Here is an 18,736-nt window from a genome sequence, read left to right as displayed (position 1 = left end):
TTATATCATTTCAAGTTCTTCCCAATCATAACACTATTTACCAAATAATATCAGACATTTGATTGCGCCAGAGTTTACATAACTAAGTCCTTCACTTTTGGACATTTTAAAATTTGTATTTACATCAAGTGATGAGTTAAAATTCTTGGTTCATTGCTTGTCTATGTTTATTGGTCTATAAGTTCCCTGAAGTCAGGAAAGTTACTTAACTGTCTTTGTGCTCTCTGTTCTTTGCACAAAATCTGGGACATAAAATCCACTTGATAAACTTTGTCAATTACTTGTGTCCTTGAATTCTTGATCTATTAAAGTCATATTTTTCCTGATTAATCTTAAAAAACTCTTTCTATATTGAATATATATGCTTATACCACTCTTCTTTGATGCTTGCTATATATATTTACCTTATGTTATTTATGTTATAATTGTCTTGTACTTTTTGATTTCTTCTATCATATCACACTTGGGAAAATTCTATTTTTCTCCAGTGATTCTATAAATTTTAACATCTTATTTTTTTAAATAACTTTTCAAAACATTTATTTTCCAACTCATTGATATTTGTTTTCGTTTGTGATAAGGAAATATGTAAGTGTATTATCCCCAAATTGGTAAAATAATCTGCCAATATCATTTATTAATTTTTAAATTATTTTTAGTATTAATATGAAATTTCTCCTTTTAATATGCCAACCTTTTTACATCTAGAAGTTTCAATTTTTGGCCATTTTCCTGTTTCTTCTTTCTTTCTTTCTTTTTTTTTTTTTTTTTTGGCTTATTCTACCACTAACACACTATTTAAGTGGTCAAAGAATTTTAATGTTTATTTGTATATGGTAGGGATAGTCTCCCCTAAATACTTACCTTTCACAAAAGTTTCTTGCAATTCATAAGTATGTATTCTTTCTGATAAACATTATGTCTATTTTTAAAACTTGAAAACTTCCCATAAAATTATATTTATAATATCATGATCATACTTCTCTATTTTGAGGAAAATGATATAATATAATGGTTAGTTTTCCCATCCAGAATAATATACCTATTGTGAGGTTTTGGTAAGTTTCAATCAAATTTGTAATCATCTTCTTAGAGATTATATACAACTTGCCTTTTGACTTATTTATATATGGAGGGTGCAAGATGACTTCACTCATATGAGTGGTACTTTGGCCATAATGGCTAGAAAGTTTGGCCCTGCTAGATCCCCTTTCTTCTCCATGTAGATACAGGGATATGTAGGCAAGATCTTTCCAGTGAGCTTGTCAGACTTCTAAAGTGATAATTCCTCAGGGATCTCAGAGCAGGGAGGCAAGATTTAGAGGCTCCCAGGATAGTAAGGATCATGGCATTCTAAATTCAGGCTGAGTGTGGATGAAGCTACTTTGGTGCAGTTCCTATTGTAAAGTTCCTTATTTGTGGTTCTTCTGTATTTAAAGAGCATGCACTAGAGATAGGCTATTTCTTCCCCATCCTCAGTATTCAATGGAGGGAGGGAGGAACAGATAACCAAAATAGACACACCTGTTCACAAGAAAAGGTTATGGTGCTGTCTTTAGTGCAATTCCCTTAAACACTTCATAGAATTTCTATGTTTTTATTGGCATTTACTCCATTATGCAAGTACCATACACACAACTACCTTTAATATGGTCCTTTTCAGGGTAGGGCTAAAAGTCTGTGTGACTTTTAAGAGTCTTAGAAATATTTTTGTCTAGTTGAGAGTGTTTGTGAGACACACTCTTAAATCTTTCTGAAGTCTTGACAGAGGGTCTCACATCCACAACTTTGAGATGATACTTCTGATGACATTTCTTACTTTGAGAGCCTTTTGCTCTTTGGAGAGGCTGGGAATGAGAACCAGTTTTATTTTTGAAAAAAAGCAAGTTATGGCTCTTTTATGTTTCTTCTAGATTCTGCCTGGAAACTTAAAAGTTACTGTTTGAACTCATCTTTCTTCATCCATATGTCATCATACTAGAAACTAGTATAAGAAACAGTTGGAGCTTTCACTATTCTAGTTGGAAATCTTAGCCAAATCCACCTGTTCATTTAAGCACATTTTCTATTTTCTACATTACTATAGGTGCCAGTGTTGCCAAACTTTTCCAGCACTGGATAACATGGGTCACTTTTTTGTTCCCTCCAAGGACAATTCCTCCTGTCTTTTCAGCCTTTCCTTACAGTGTCCTTGAGACCCTTCCAGCTGCCATACATCTTCTGGCACTAAAGCCAACGCCACATGCTTTATATTTTTGTTATGGAAGCACCACACTTAGTGGTTCCACTTTTTATTCTCGTTAGCTATTGCTACATGACTCAAGGCTCCGCATTTTTTTGTGACTTAGAACTACTGCTGTTTAATTTTATCTCAAAATTTTGTGGGCCAGGAATTCAGACAGTGGTGGGCTGAGTATTTCTTCTGCTTCATGTGGCATGGACTGAAGTCACTCTGTTCTTCAGCTGATGACTGGATGGTCTGATGGGTCCAGGACAGCTTAATTCACATTTATAGTATCTTGAAGGTGATGACTGGAAGAGATCCACTGAGTCTCTCATCCTATCCATTTAGATGAAGAACCAAAGGTCTCTCCCACAGGATAGTCAATCTTTTTACATGATGCTCAGAGAACCCAGTAGTAGAAAGTAGAAGTTGGGTCAGTTAAGGGCTATGTCCAGAACTGGCACAATGTCACGTCCTCCATTTTCTATTGCTCCAAGTGGTCACAGGGCCACCTCAGCTATATATATATGTTTCAAAGTATTAGGAGGGTACAAATGTGTTTGGTTACATGAATCACATTTGTAGTGCTTGGGTCATGTCTGTAAGTGTGCCATCACCCAAATAGTGTTCATGGTACCCATTAGGTAGAAGATAAACAAATGGCCCATAAGCATATGAAAAAAATGCTCAGCATCAATGATCATCAGGGAAATGCAAATTGAAACCACAATGGGAGATCACTTTACTCCTGTTAGAATACCTTTTATTAAAAAGTCCAAAAACAACAGAAGCTGGCATAGATGAAGAGAGAAAGAAATGCTTTTACACTTTTGGTGGGAGTGAAAATTAGTAGAACCTCTATGGAAAATAGTATGGCGATTCTTCAAGGAACTTAAACTAGACCTACCATTCAATCCATCAATTCCCCTACTGGATATCCACCCAAAGGAAAAGAAATCATTATATCAAAAGATGCTACATTTGAAGTGGTGGAGAAATAGATGATTACCCAGGAATCACATTGCAGAGAAGCATGTGGATCAATTGTTTACATCCCAAAAAGAGCGTGTTGGGAGTTTTATTCAGATTGTGCTGAATAGATAAATCATTCACTCCAAAATGAGTGAATGATTCGTCTAATTGTTACTGATGCTAAAATGTGGTATATATATTAGTACTACTCAGCCATAAAAAATGGTGAACTAATATCTCTTGTATTGTTGTGGATGGAACTGGAAACCATTCTTCTAAGTGAAGTATGGAAAACACAAGAATGGAAAAACAAACACCACATATACTCACTATTAAATTGGAACTAACAGCTAAACACTTATGAGCACATATGGAAATAACATTCAATGGAAATCAAGCAGGTGGCAGGGGAGAAGGGGTTGGATAAATTCATGCCTAATGTTATAATGCACAGTGTCTATGATGCAATCATGTTATCTACAAACAAGGATAGTTCATTACTTTGAGAGGCATAGGAATATTTAGCTTTTCAATTTCTTTTTGGGCCATTTTCAGAAGCTTATGTTTTTCCTACAATTTATGCAATTTTTCTAAGTTGTCAATCTTATTGGAATAATTTTTCATAACAATCCCTTTCTATCTTTCTACAATCTGAAGGATCTCTATGATTATTTTTTAAAATTTCTGATATTGATAATTTAAATTTCTCTTGATCACACTTTCTACAAGTTTTTCAATTTTATTATACAAAGACCAACTTTGGATGTTTTGATTTTCTCTATTTTATGTCTTGTATTTTATTGATTTTTGGTCTTAAAATTTATTATCTCCTTTCATTTACTGACCTTGGCTTTAATTTATTCTTCTTGTTTTAGCTCCTTCAGATGAAAGCTCAGATAGCTGCTTTTAAATCTTAAATCTTTTTATTAGAAGCTTTTAAAGCTATAAATTTTCCTCTTAATACTGTTTTGGTGACATCTCACACATTTTGTTATGTTTTTATTTTTGTTCTAAATATTTGCTTATTTGTATTATGATTTCTTCCTTGATTCATAGGTTATTTAAATATTTATTGCTAAGTTTCCATAAAACCACAATGAGCTATCACCTTACCCCAGTCAAAATGGCCTTTGTTAAAAAGCCCCAAGCCAATAGATGCTGGCATGGATGCAGAGTGAAAGGGATGCTTATACACTGTTGGTGAGACTGCCAATTAGTACAGCATCTATGGAAAACAGTATGGAGATTCCTCCAAGAGCCAAAAGTTGATCTACCATTTGATATAGTAATCCCACTACTCTTCCTTTTACCCAAAGGAAAAGCAGTCATTTTATTAAAAAAATGAATTGAAAAATGAACCTGAATTCACATGTTCATTGCAGCACAATACACACTTGCAAAGATGTGGAATCAACCCAAATACCCATCAATTCATGAGTGGATTAACAAAATGTGGTATTTGTATACCGTGGAGTACTACTAAGTCATGAAGAATGATGGCTTGCAGGGGTCCTCAAACTTTTTAAACAGGGAGCCAGTTCACTGTCCCTCATACCATTGGAGAGTGTGCACTGTGGGCCCAGGATGAGTCGGCTGCTAAGCAAGATAGGCAGCGGCAGCAAAAACACCCGGGGGGCCAGACAAATGTGCTAGGTGGCTCGCGGGCAGTAGTTTGAGGACACCTGGGCCTTTTGCAACAATTTGGAAGGAACCAGAGACTATTATCCTAAATGAAGTATCTAAACCATGGAAAAACAAACAAAAATCAAACAATCCTACCAAAAAATGGGCAAAGGACATGAACAGAAGCTTCTCAAAAGAAGACAGAATAAAGGTCAACAAACATATGAAAAAATGTTCGACATCTCTAATCATCAGGGATATGCAAATCAAAACCACAATGAGATATCACTTAACTCCAGTGAGAATGGCCTTTATCAAAAAATCCCCAAACAACAAATGCTGGCATGGATGCGGAGAGAGAGGAACACTTCTAAACTGCTGGTGGGACTGCAACTAGTTCAACCTCTGTGGAAAGCAATACGGAGATACCTCAAAGTGATACAAGTAGATCTTTCATTTGATCCAGTAATTCCACTACTGGGCATCTACCCAAAAGATCAAAAGTCACTTTATGAAAAAGACACCTGCACTCGAATGTTTATAGCAGCACAATTCACAATTGCAAAGCTGTGGAAGCCCAAGTACCCATCAATTGATGAGTGGATTAACAAAATGCGATATATGTATACCATGGAATAATCAGCTTTAAGAAACAACGGTGATATAGCACCTCTTGTATATTCCTGGATAGAGCTGGAACTCATTCTACTAAGTGAAGTATCTCAAGAATGGAAAAACAAGCACCACATGTACTCACCAGCAAATTGGTATTCATGGATCAACACCTAAGTGGACGTATAGGAGTAACATTTATCGGGTGTCGGGAGGGTGGGAGGGGGGAGGAGGGAATGGATATATACAACCACAATGAGTAAGATGTGCAACCTTTGGGGGATGGACATGGTTGAAGCTCTTACTCGAGGGAGGAGGGGAGCATGGGCAATATATGTAACCTTAACACTTGTACCCCCATAATACGCTAAAATAAAAAAAATAAATTGGAACCTACTGATGAGCACTCATGTGCACAGAAGGAAGTAAAACTCAACAGAAATCAAGAAGGGGGTGAGGAAGGGATAGGCAAACACCTACCTAATGGGTGAAATGAACACTATTTGAGTAACAGGCACACTTTTAACCCTGACTCAAGCATTACAAAAGCAATCCATGTAACCAAAAACATTTGTACCCGGTAATACTTTGAAATAAATAAAAAAATAAAACAAATAAAATTTATTCTTCATCAAACTTTTAATACCCTATCAATTTACATCTTAATGTTTTTCAATAGTTTAGAAAATTTTAGGCTATATCTTTTTACATATTTTGGCTATACCATTCTCTTTCTCTTATCTTTCTGGAATTGAAATTAAATTAAATGTATGTTAGAGTTTCGCACTGTGTCTTTTATACCTCTTTTATACTATTAATATTTTCTGCATTTACTTCATTGCTCTCAGCCGTGATCTGCACGTTTCTTTTTACTATTTCTTCCAATTTACTAATTCTCTATTTATGTGTTTCTAATCTGCTGTCAAATCCAATCATTGAGTTCTTAATTTCAGTTATTAGAGTTTTCAAATTTATTATCCATCTTGTGTTTTAGTGATTTGTACATGCTAAGCTTATTTTCGAATGTTCGTTTTTCATTATTTGAATCATCTATGTCTACTTTTATTGCTCTCACTTTTCATTCAGGCTTTGTCTTCTCCTATACATTGTCATTTTTAAATGCTAGATTTTGTATATAAAAAGTTTTAAGACAATTCAAGATTTTTTTTAATGTTTTCTACTTTAAGAGAAGATTTCTTATGTTTTTGTGTGGCAGCTAGAATTAGAGACGTAAAGATCTCATATAACACTAATTCCTTCATTAGAAGGAATTAGATGACTCAAGCTGAGCTTGATTTCCTTTGAGGACTACTTTATAGTCTATTCTCCCCTACTTCAAGAGTAAAGCCCTCAAATGGTCTCAGATGAAAGCCTGGGTATTTATAAAGGACTCCTCCTTGATAGACCTTGAATTTCACCTGTCCCTCAGGGTAAAGCATCTAGAGAGAGATGCTTTCAGCTTTTCATGCTTTCATTTGTGGCTTTTCAGATTATTCCATACCTTTAGAGAAAAGAGACCCCAAATGCAGAGTTTAGGTCTCTGGCTTTCCTTCAAAATATTGGTCCCACAGATCCTTTGTTCCAGATAGTTTTTTAAATGCTTTCAAACCGTGCAGATTACATGTTTCTAGCTCTTATAGTTGTCCTTATATGGAGATTTGGGCTAAAATAAGCCATTTTTGCTAGATCTACCTTCAACTTTATAGTTTGGCAATATATGTTGGTTATAGAGAATTACTGTGGCATATTTTGAGGCTACATTCATATCAGTTAGTATTTTCAATGTATTTTTTATTGGAGTAAATAAATTCAGATTCTAGGCTGTTGTAGGCATCATTGGATCTAGCAAACACTTTTGCCTTATTCAGATAAGCAGAAAGCATTAGTAATTCTTTGAATTCAGCTGGAAGGGATATAGAGAATTATGGCTTATGCATATATTAGTTTTTCATTTTAGAGTCATAATTTAATCCACAGTAACTTTGATCACATCAGATAGTTTTTCAAAATTAAAGTATGCTTGTGGATCTTTTACCACTTACCAGTAAGAGAGGTGCTTAGAGAGAGCACAGTGCTTAGATGTGTTCTTTATCTCTTAGAAATATTACATAGGGCATTTGGGGTTGCTGGATTAAACCAATTTATTGGGTAAATTGGAAACTGCCAACTTTTAATGGAACCTATTACATGATAAAGATTTTGGCTGGTTCAGATAGGTATTTTTGTGACTCTTTATCTAAGGCCCTTATGGCATAGAAGATCCAACATTTGACTGAATATATGATGAGATAAAGATGCTCAATGGAGCCAATGACAAGCCAAGTTAAGGAAACAACAGTGGAGATCCTTAGGTGCTGTTGTTGTGTTGGAAAAGAACAATTTCTTTTTCTTGTAGAAATAGTCACTGAATTGATATTAGACTAAAATAAAGAGATTGAATGATTAGACTAACGATCATTATGGTTACATCTGACAAAGATGCAGGCCTTCATCAATATACCCTCTACTCCAGCCTAAAGCTGCAGAACTATGATTGCTTATCTTTCAGAGAATAAGAATGTCAAGGTCAGCTCTAGGGCTCTCCGTCTTTGAGCTTCAGGGCTTCGGTGGCAAGACTTCTAACAGCCTGAGTAAAGCCCTCTTTTGCTGGGGATATGGTTGGGTAAGGGAACCTGGGAATGCATCCTCCTTCATTCTGGTTTAAATTTGACTTGATTTAGCTAAATATTTCATAACACGGAACTCATAATTTGTTATTCAATTTACTAGAGAATTTTTCTTTTCACATTACAGGCTTTTCACATTCCTCGGTATTCAACTACTTTTTCTTGGCAAGACCCAAGTCTTTTTCCTCTAGGGATTGTTCTAGGGAAGAAAACTGTTCAGAGAGATTACTTTATCTGAATTTGTGCCAAATATTCTAATGAACTAATCTATAATGACCTACAGTCTCTTTCATTTAAAATAGTGATGATTTAAAAAGCTGCAAACCATGCCTGCACATATAAATGGAAGAATTATTTTCCTGATAAAATAACCCAGGAGATTTCAGAAAACTCAATTTTATGCCCAAGCTGGAGTATGTGTTCATTTGATATCTAGTCCTCTAGATATGATGATGTTTTCTTGTTATATACATTATGGCTTGGAGAAATTTGTGGAAGGTCTCTATTTCCCAGGATAGACTGAGAGATATAGGGACATGACAACAAGCAGTGGTCATATGGGTATGCCATTCGAATGGCTGAAAAACTGAAGTGTTTTTCTTCTACCTGTGAGAAAGCTCTGTCATTGGCTTTTCAATGAAGTTAAATTGCAGCATTTGCCTTGTTGTGTACAGAGCTTAAAAATATAAGAGTTATAATCCCCAATTATTATAGAGTACTTTTTGGCTGCTTCATCATAATTGGCTGAGAAGAGAAAAATTCAATTAACTAAATTTAAAGTTGTTAAATGTTTTTGCTTATTTGTGCCACCAAATAATGGGCTTAACCTTGTTAATTTACACTAGCTAGGTCTATTTTTACATAGTCATGCAAACATAGCATTTTTGTTTTTCTGGGAAGACATTTTTCCAGCAAGTGAGAATATTCAACTACCTTTGTACAGTAAATATTGACATTATGTTTAAGCATCTTGCATTTATATTTTAGGCATGTGCCTTGGTAGCTTTTACACCTCTCTGAAGGACTGAGATAATGGGAATCCTGTGTAGAAATATGGAAACTGTAGCCACTTGGATCTATTTCTAGATTCCCTGATGATCCACATATTATCATGTGTTTTATGATCACACATAGATGCTTGAGGTATCTACAGTTATCTTAAGTGAAAGAAGCATTGACTTTTCCAGATCAAGGACAAGACCCAAGATGGGAGTTCTTGAAACAATGACCAGGGATACTTATTGAAGTTTCCTGTGATCCTATGATATATTGAAATATAGCTAACGTCTTAAATATTATATGTCTTCATTGGAGACATATTAATTGGAAAATTTATTCTTGCAAAACCCAGAAATTAATCAGAATATGCAAAGTATATTTGGTTATGTTATACAGCTTGATAGATGTTTGTTTTCTATTTTTCCAAATAACAAGGGAAACATGTTGCATGCTATATGTATAACAAAGCAATAGATTTATAATCTTAGTTTTTGGAATATTATATTTTACATAGTATGTTAATAAACCTGTAGAATTACTTTTAGATATATTCGAATTAGAGAATTTCAAATTATGTATCATACCATGCTTGTTAGAGTTTAAAGGAACAAAATGCATATTTTGTTCTGGAAACATGATATGGGCTTTTATGTATGAATCTAAAAATTATCCAAGCAAACATGTTAGGGACAGTAGCTCAGCAAAAATGACACTTTGACATTACCTTGTCTACTGTCATTTAGAATGATTTTTAAGACTAAAATTGTAAAATACTATAGGGGCATTTTTGTTATTTGGGAATTTATCTTTTAAAAATGTCATGTTGTACTATTCAGCTCTAAGAAACAATGGTGATTTAGCACATCTTATATTTTCCTGGTTAGAGCTGGAACCCATACTACTAAGCGAAGTATCCCAAGAATGGAAAAACAAGCACCAGATATATTCTCCAGCAAACTGGTATTAACTGAGTAGCACTTAAGTGGACACATAGGTACTACAGTAATAGGGTATTGGGCAGGTGGGAGGGGGGAGGGGGGTGGGTATATACATACATAATGAGTGAGATGTGCACCATCTAGGGGATGGTCATGATGGAGACTCAGACTTTTGGGGGGAGGGGGGGAAATGGGCATTTATTGAAACCTTAAAATCTGTACCCCCATAATATGCCAAAAAAAAAAAACTATGCTAAATTATTTTTCTTCTAGAAAAGTGTTAAAGTAATGTTTTAAGTTGAAAGCATAGTAATCTTTGATGACTTGAACTATAGAGGATAGTTTATGTGCCCTAACTTATAAGTAAATGGTTAAATTGTCTAATAGAAGATTTATTCTGGTGAAATCTGTCATTGCTGATTAAGAGAGAAAAGGCGCTAGAGCTTGCAGAAAGTGAGGTGTGGATAAAAAGAGAGAATTGGAAATAAACTACTTTATACCCTTATGTTCTTCAACAGTTATGCCTTTACTAGTCTATAGAATCAACAATGACAGAATTTCTGAATTACATGAATGAGGAGTATAGAATGTTCATCACAGCTGCCTTCTAGCAGGAGCTCAAACTCTTCCTGCACATGATCTGCCCCACTGCCAGATCTATGTAAATGGAAGCATCTTGTCTACATGTGAGATTTACTAATTCGGTTATTTTCCTCAGCAGCGAATAACGAGAAATTTGGGTTTGTATCCTATACTTGTTCCATTCTTCTCTGTTCTTTAAGTTTGTCCTTAACCATCAGATCTAGAAACTTTAAAAAAATCAATGATTTTTTTCCTTTTTGAATTTTTAGAAATTTTCTTTACTAGGATCTGGTCTGGGTTTATTTGTTGTGGATACCCCTTCTGAAAAAGCCTTCTGAATATCCCCAGGGACCCTCAGGAGGTTGGGCTCCCAGTACTTACTTCTCCACTATAAGAAACCTTTCTGAAGAAGATTTTTAAAAGACTACTAGCCTCACTTAATTACCACATTAATATTCTTGTTACTGGTTGATATTCATGTATTAGGCATCATTTCTGCTTCCTGATTGGATCCTTCCTTTCTTTCACTTTCTGCTCTGTAGCTCTCCTTCTGCTGCTGGGTCCAACTTTCCCCCTATTATTCTGCATGCTTCTCGTCAAAGTCCATCCCAGAACGGGTAAAATTACTACTCACATATAATTAGGTAGGTAATTCCTAAGATATACAATTTTATTGTATGCCTAGAAAGAAGTTAATGAGTTATGGGTGTACTATTAATTTTCTCTTGGACTATTGTCTGTAATCCTTTTCAAGTTGTCCAAGATGCAGAAGATTTTGTCTGATCCAGTGTTCACAGTGACGAATTCAAGAACACTAATAGTATCTCTCATTTATGGATGCTTTACTAAGAGCCAGGCACTGTTCTAGGCACTTTACTTTGTTGTAATACAGCAACAAGCCTAAGGGAGGTAAGTAATATAGGTGTCCCCATTCTAAAAACGATGAAACTGGGGCATAAGGAGGTTTATTAATTGGCTCAGAGTCACATAGGAAGTGGGGACACTGGGATTGCGGCAGAGGCAGTGTGGCTCCAGAGTCCACATTATTGACGACTGCGCTGTGCTCTCTCTCCAGTGATGCCTTGGATCTTAAATAGGTGCACCCTGATGAGAAACTGAGACCCATAATTTGCTCACTGTAATGATCAAAGCCCATTTGCCACTGGCTTGCATTTTTCAAATAACAGTAATAGTCTGGGATATTGTTATTTAAGTATAAATATATGAAAAATAAAGAAAAGTCAGCAGGGTAAAATAAAGCAGGGCTGCCTTAATAGTATCATAGATAGTTCGACTGTAAAGAACTCTGAGACTATCTAGCTTAATCCCATTATTTTCCAATGAGCAAACTGAGACAGACTTGTACTTACACTTAGAAAATGATTCAACCTTATATCTTCTTACACTGAACTTGGAATTTCCCATCATATATGACTCTTTTTGGAATCCGGACACTGAAAGTCTACTTATGAGCGCTCTTATACGTAAAAGTATTATAAATAAACCCATGTTCCACTGTTCCTTACCTCTCTTTTCAATGTGTATTTTCTCCTTCCTCACTAACTGGCTCACCCCAAGAGTTTCTAACTGGCACTAACTGATCAACACTAAAGTGTTCAGATGGTAATAATATTCACTGGGTGCTGGTCGGGTGGCAGGGTGGGGAGGTAAATCCATAACTAATGGAAGCAGAGAACACTGTATGGGAGAAGGACACGCTTGTAGCCCTGGCTTGGGCGAGGCAAATGCATTCCATGTAATCAAAATGTTTGTACCCCCATAATATTCTGAATTAAAAAAAGAAAAATAATACTAGCTGCTAATGTGGTAGTTGGTGATAGTTCAGTTCCAAATCAATTGCTGAAAATCAGGATAGTGTTTAACTGTATTAAGAGTTGTCATACAGGTAAAGATGAAATGCAGAGAATTACAGCTTCTAAAAAATCAGAGTCAAACCAAAAAACAACATTAAATAATTTTGTAGTTATTTATTATGGTTCACAGTCCAGTCCACTGGTATTTAATGACAGATTCATGAAGACAGACTATCCTTAAGGCATGAGGAATCGAAGGTATGACAGTGGATTGCGATAGTATTGAGTGAGATATATCAGAAGAGGTTTATATATTTGGTGCTACACAGATCACATTGTAAAGATACCACAACTGCTACAAATTCTAAGGACTGACTCTATATCAGTTTGTTCATATAGAGTTTATTGTCACCACCAGAGAGAAAGTTTCTTGAGAGCAGGGATGCTTTCCCTGGTGTTCATAGCTCATGCCTGTGCCAAGTAGTAACATATTTTAAATAAAGAGTTATTAAATGTATGAATTATTACTAGGCCCTTCACTACTTTTCTCTGTAGAGTAGCCACTAAGACTTAGAGACAGAAACTTTTACCTGTACACTGCGAGGAAAATCATCTGAAGAAAATGGAGTTGTTAAAGGAAGGTCGATTGTGAGCTTTAGGAGAGGAACTCACCAGGTACTTACTAAAGGTATAATGTTTAGTAACATGTTAAGGGTACCATGATGAAGATGTGCTCCATGACATCGTGGATGTGTTCATAGTCCTGTTTGCCATTTCATTACAGGTCCTATTCTCCTGAGCTCTCACCTCTGACATAAGCCTTACAGAAGGTATAAATGGGAGGGAGTACAAATGTGACAGAATTTGTCCTCCTAGGCCTCTTTCAAGATCCCGATGGGCAATGATGATGTTTTTTATTTGTGATGTTTTTACTCATATAGATTGTGATGATGGTGGGCAACCTGCTCATCATTGTGACTGTTGTCAGCAGCCCCTCCCTGGGCTCCCCAATGTACTTCTTCCTGGCTGCTCTATCACTCATCGATGTTGCTTACTTCACTAACATTTCCCCCAAATTGCTTGTAGACTTACTCTGTGATAAAAAGATGATTACCTTCCCAGCATGCATGGGACAGCTGTTTTTAGAACATTTCTTTGGTGGAGCTGAGGTCTTCCTTCTGGTGGCGATGGCCTTGATTGCTACGTGGCCATCTGTAAGCCTCTGCACTATTTGACTGTCATGAATCGACGGGTTTGCGTTCTTCTGCTGGTGGTGGCCTGTGTTGGGGGTTTTGTGCACTCTTTGGTCCAAATTGTCTTTGTATACAATCTCTCCTTCTGTGGCACCAATGTCATCGACCACTTCTGTGACATCTACCCATTCATTACTGGAACTTGCGTGCACTGACACCTACTCTATAGGTATCATTATGGTCGCCAATGGTGGAACCATCTGCATGGTCATCTTCACCCTTCTGCTCATCTCCTATGGAGCCATTCTAATCTCCCTTAAAAGTTACAGCCAGGAAATGAGGAGAAAAGCCTTGTCTACCTGCAGCTCCCACATCACCATGGTTGCCCTCTCTTTTGTCCCCTGTATTTTCATGTATGTTAGACCTGTCTCCAACTTTCCCATTGATAAATCCATGACTGTGGTTTATACAGTTGTGACTCCCATGTTGAATCCTTTAATACATACCTTGAGAAATTCAGAGATGAAAAATGCTATGGAAAAACTCTGGTGTAAAAAGTTAACTGTAGCTAGAATATGAATGTTTTCCACACTGAATGTGTTTATTTCCAGTTCTAAGACAACAAACAAACAGTAAATTCTAGCACTGGATTATGTAGTCAATTCAAAGGATTCTCTAGAAATGCTTGTTTTTATTCAAAGTCACCAGAAGTGGAATAAATGATCTTTTGAGATTACAATCAGTCTAATAGAGAAGTTCTGCAAGGTGAAAAAAGGGCACAGTTATCCTATTACAGGTAATAACAAAACTAAACTTATCTTGTAACTTTATTTTTCTTAGTTCATATTGAAATGGAACTTAGATGAAAGTGTTTTATTGTTTTCAAAGGGGAAAGACAGGCTGTTTTTGAAAATTTACTATGTCTCACATTCTTGAGAAACCAATTTGACTAATACTTAGAACAAATTTCTCAGGTCAGAAGGTTAGATTTTATGTTTTAATGGTCATTAATTTATCAACAAAGTAGCTTTCTGTATCTATACTATCATTTTTTCCTAGGATTGCCTCTGTTCCTCAGGTCATTGTCATGCATTAACAGTTCAGGTTGTTTGGTTGACAGAGATATTATGTTTAGTTAAAGACACTGTCAGTGGACCATTTTGTTGGAGTAAATGTGGGTGATGACAAAAACAGAATCTGGTTCTTGATTATGAGATAGCTACTTTCCTTTTTCTTATTTTCATGATTTTCCTCACTAGTTATCGTGTGCAGTTTTGACATTCTTCGAAGAACAGGCAGAGCTTCTAATTGTGTCTTCATGATGCCGAAGATATAGGTAAAGAAATGTGTTGTTTTGCATAAACAATGTATTTTCTAAAAGTTGTATTAAATTTAAATACTTTACTTTTAGACTTAAAAATGATTTATTGTGGCATAAATAATGTTTTGTTTTTCAGTTTTATAAAATAGTAAGTTTTCCTCAATTCCAGCCATGTTGGAATATCCAAAACCAGGAAGAATATAGAATTGCTTTCATTGTAATATGGAACATTATCTACACTTGGTTACAATTTACATTTTTAAAAAATGAGTTTTATGTTTATTTAAGGTATACAACATGGTGTTTCAAGATACACATAAAGACTAAAATGGTTACTATAGTGAAGGAAATGAAGATATCCATCCATCTCAATTTTTGGTTTCTGTCAAAACAGCAGCTGAAATACACTCACTTAGCATAAATCTCAAATATCGTGTAGTTTTGTTACCTATAGTCCTCATGTGATATATTAGAGGATACGAAGGAGCAGAAGCAGGTATGAGGATGAGCAAGTAGTACTGCTATGGACATGCTGAAAGCAATTCTTCTGAGTTTTTATGTTCACTTTTACAGATGGCTGCAGTTTTCACTAATGTTGTGTTATAAGTGACATTCCTACCAGTGGGATATAACAGTTCCATTGCTCTGTGTCTCCACCCCCTGGCTCCTGGTAAAGACCATTTTATTCTGTAGTGCTGCAAGTTTCAACTTTTTTAGATTCCACATATAAGTGAGATCATGTGGTATTTGTGTTTCGCTGTGGAGAACAGGGAACCTTTGTACTGTGTTGGTGGGGATATAAATTGGTACAGCCACTATGGAACACTGTGGAGGTTCCTAAAAAACATAAAATGAAAAATAGAACCATCATATGATCCAGCAATCACATTTCTTAGAATACATCCAAAGGCAATGAAATCGGTATCTTGAAGAGATATCTGCACTTCCATGTATACTGCAGCATTATTGACAATAATCAAGATATGGGCACATCCTAAATGTCTATCAACCTGTCAACAGATGAATGGATAAAGACAGTATGATATATATATGTACACATACACACACATATATGTCCAATATGGTATATTATAGATATCTCTCTCCCCAATGTGTGTGTGTATGTCTGTATCTCCCCAATATGGGGTGTGTGTGTATCTCCACAATATTGTGTGTGTGTGTGTTTGTGCATCCCCAATATGGTATTATTAACTATAGTCACCATGCTGTACTTTAGATTTCCAGAATTTATTCATTCTGCATAACTAAAACTGTAGCTTCTGTAAATATACATACATAAAATATATCTAATGTAATATTATTCCTTAAAAGAGGAAATCTTGCCATTTATGACAACATGCACAAACCAGGAGGACTTTAATAATACCTTTATTTTAGTTTTAATTGACAAATAATTTTATGTTCTTATGAAGATGTTTTGATATCATTTGCCGGCAACATAGAAGGACCTGGAGGGCAAGTGAAATGACTTCTTGAATGGACATTTGATCTATTTATTTTTAGCCTTTCTTATATTTAATAAATACAAGTAGGATTTAAGCTGATTATTTCAAGCACTGATGTATTATCATTATCATTAAACTCAAAATGTTTTCTAATTTCTGCAGTCATTTTACCAATGGGTTCTTTAGAACTTATTTGCTTAATTTTCAGACATATAGAAATTATCTGGCTAATTTTAGGTTTTTATTTAGTAGCTTATATTCCTGATGTTGAGAGACATACTTTGTGATTCTAATTCCTTGAAATTTGTTAAAATTGCTTTATGGATCAGCATTTGATTCACTTTGAAAAATATTCCATGTACACTTTAAAAGGACATGTATGTATTTCACAGCTGTTGATTATGCATTCTTCTCTTATATCCATAGATGAAATTTGTTAATGGTGTTTAAATCTTACTATGTATGTATATGAATTTTTTGTGTGCATATTCTTGCATTTACTGAGAGTTGTGCTAAAGTCTTCCTGTATTGTTGCTGATTTATCTATTTTTTCCTTTTGAGTAAAACTATTTTTTAAAAATCTTATGAAGGTATGTTTTTAGGTGCATACCAATTTATAATTGTTCTATCTTCTAGCTGTTGACCCTTTGCTGTCACAAAATATTTGACCTCTGGCAATATTTATTGTCTTGTAGTCTATTTTTGTCTGATATTAGTTAGACCCTGTTCTTTTGGTCAGGGTTTATGCAGTTTATTACACTATTTTATTTTTTTTAATACTCTTCCTTTTGAGATTTCTCTTGTAAGTCTCTTACTACTGAGCTCAGGTTGAGTTCAGGGGAAATCAATGCATTTGTTTTTAAAAATAAAATTAATCATATATTTGTATTTAAATCTACTATCTTTTTATTTGTTTGCATTTATCAATGTTACTCACAATTCATATTCATTTTGATTTAGTCCCATATTTCCTCTTTCCATAGTCTTCATTATTTCCTGCATTTCCTCTTTTTCCATTTCAGAGGAATGAAGGGTCGGTGGGACCCTTTTTTGAAGGAAACTCAGCTAACCCCTGCATTTGGGGCTCTTTTTTCTCTAATTGTATAGAATAATTCTAAAATCCACAAATGAAATCCTAAAAAGCTGGATGGAACTTTCCATACATGCTTTTCCCTGAGGGCAAGCTGTTTCAGGAAAATCCCAGGACAGTAGAGAAAAACTGGCCCCCAAACTGAGAGGGTGCAGAGAGGTCAAACACTGATCCAGACAAATCAGCTTTATGGGTTAGTTTACTAGAGGTTACTCACACAGGGCTCTCACTCCTGGTCGGCGGCAGAAATTCTCCAGAGAGTAAAATCCTTCCTGCCAGCCTGTTTGTGGAGGCTTAAATGTCTCCTTGGCAAGCGACACAGAGCTCTCTCTGTGTCATTGCATGTTTGCAGGTAAGATGACATCTATGAACAAGGTGCTACTTAGGAATGTTCTTTGTTTTCTGTATCTCTTTAAGCTACCTTGTGTTGATCTATATCGCTAAAGAGATCTGCCAAAGTTCTGTTAAACAGTAAAAGCCAGTGGTGGATAACTTGTATTCTTCCTTCACAAGTGAAATTCAAGGTCTACCAAGGAGAAGAGTCCATTTTAAATAGCCAGGCTTTCATTTGAGATCATTTGAGGGCTTTACTGTTAGAATAGGGGAGAGTAGACGATAGAGTAGTCCTCAAAGGAAGTCAAACCCAGCTTGAAGCACCTAATTCCTTGATTGGATTAAGGTTCTCTGGGGTCTTTACTTTTTCAATCCTAGTTGCCAGGCAGAAAACCAGGATTTAAGAAATCCTCTCTTAAAGATGATCCAGTGACACTCTACAAAAAAGACACCTGCACTCGAATGTTTATAGCAGCACAATTCATAATTGCAAGGCTGTGGAAACAGCCCAAGTGCCCATCAATCCAAGAATGGATTAATAAAATGTGGTATATGTATACCATGGAGTACTATTCAGCTCTAAGAAACAATGGTGATATAGCACATCTTATATTTTCCTGGTTAGAGCTGGAACCCATACTACTAAGTGAAGTATCCCAAGAATGGAAAAACAAGCACCAGATATATTCTCCAGCAAACTGGTATTAACTGAGTAGCACCTAAGTGGACACATAGGTACTACAGTAATAGGGTATTGGGCAGGTTGGAGGGGGGAGGGGGGTGGGTATATACATACATAATGAGTGAGATGTGCACCATCTAGGGGATGGTCATGATGGAGACTCAGACTTTTGGGGGGAAGGGGGGAAATGGGCATTTATTGAAACCTTAAAATCTGTACCC

At 35.7% G+C, this 18,736-nt stretch overlaps 1 pseudogene; it reads left to right on the top strand.

Moving 5' to 3' along the window:
• Window positions 1-13,266: 13,266 nt before the first annotated feature.
• On the top strand, window positions 13,267-14,259 carry LOC105884129 (olfactory receptor 4A16-like; annotated as a pseudogene).
• The last annotated feature ends 4,477 nt before the right edge of the window (window positions 14,260-18,736 follow it).

This window comes from Microcebus murinus, chromosome 4 (assembly GCF_040939455.1).
Source record: "Microcebus murinus isolate Inina chromosome 4, M.murinus_Inina_mat1.0, whole genome shotgun sequence".
Classification (NCBI taxonomy): domain Eukaryota; kingdom Metazoa; phylum Chordata; class Mammalia; order Primates; family Cheirogaleidae; genus Microcebus; species Microcebus murinus.
The sequence above is the reverse complement of the archived record's forward strand: the minus strand, read 5'-3'. Positions and strand labels throughout refer to the sequence as shown.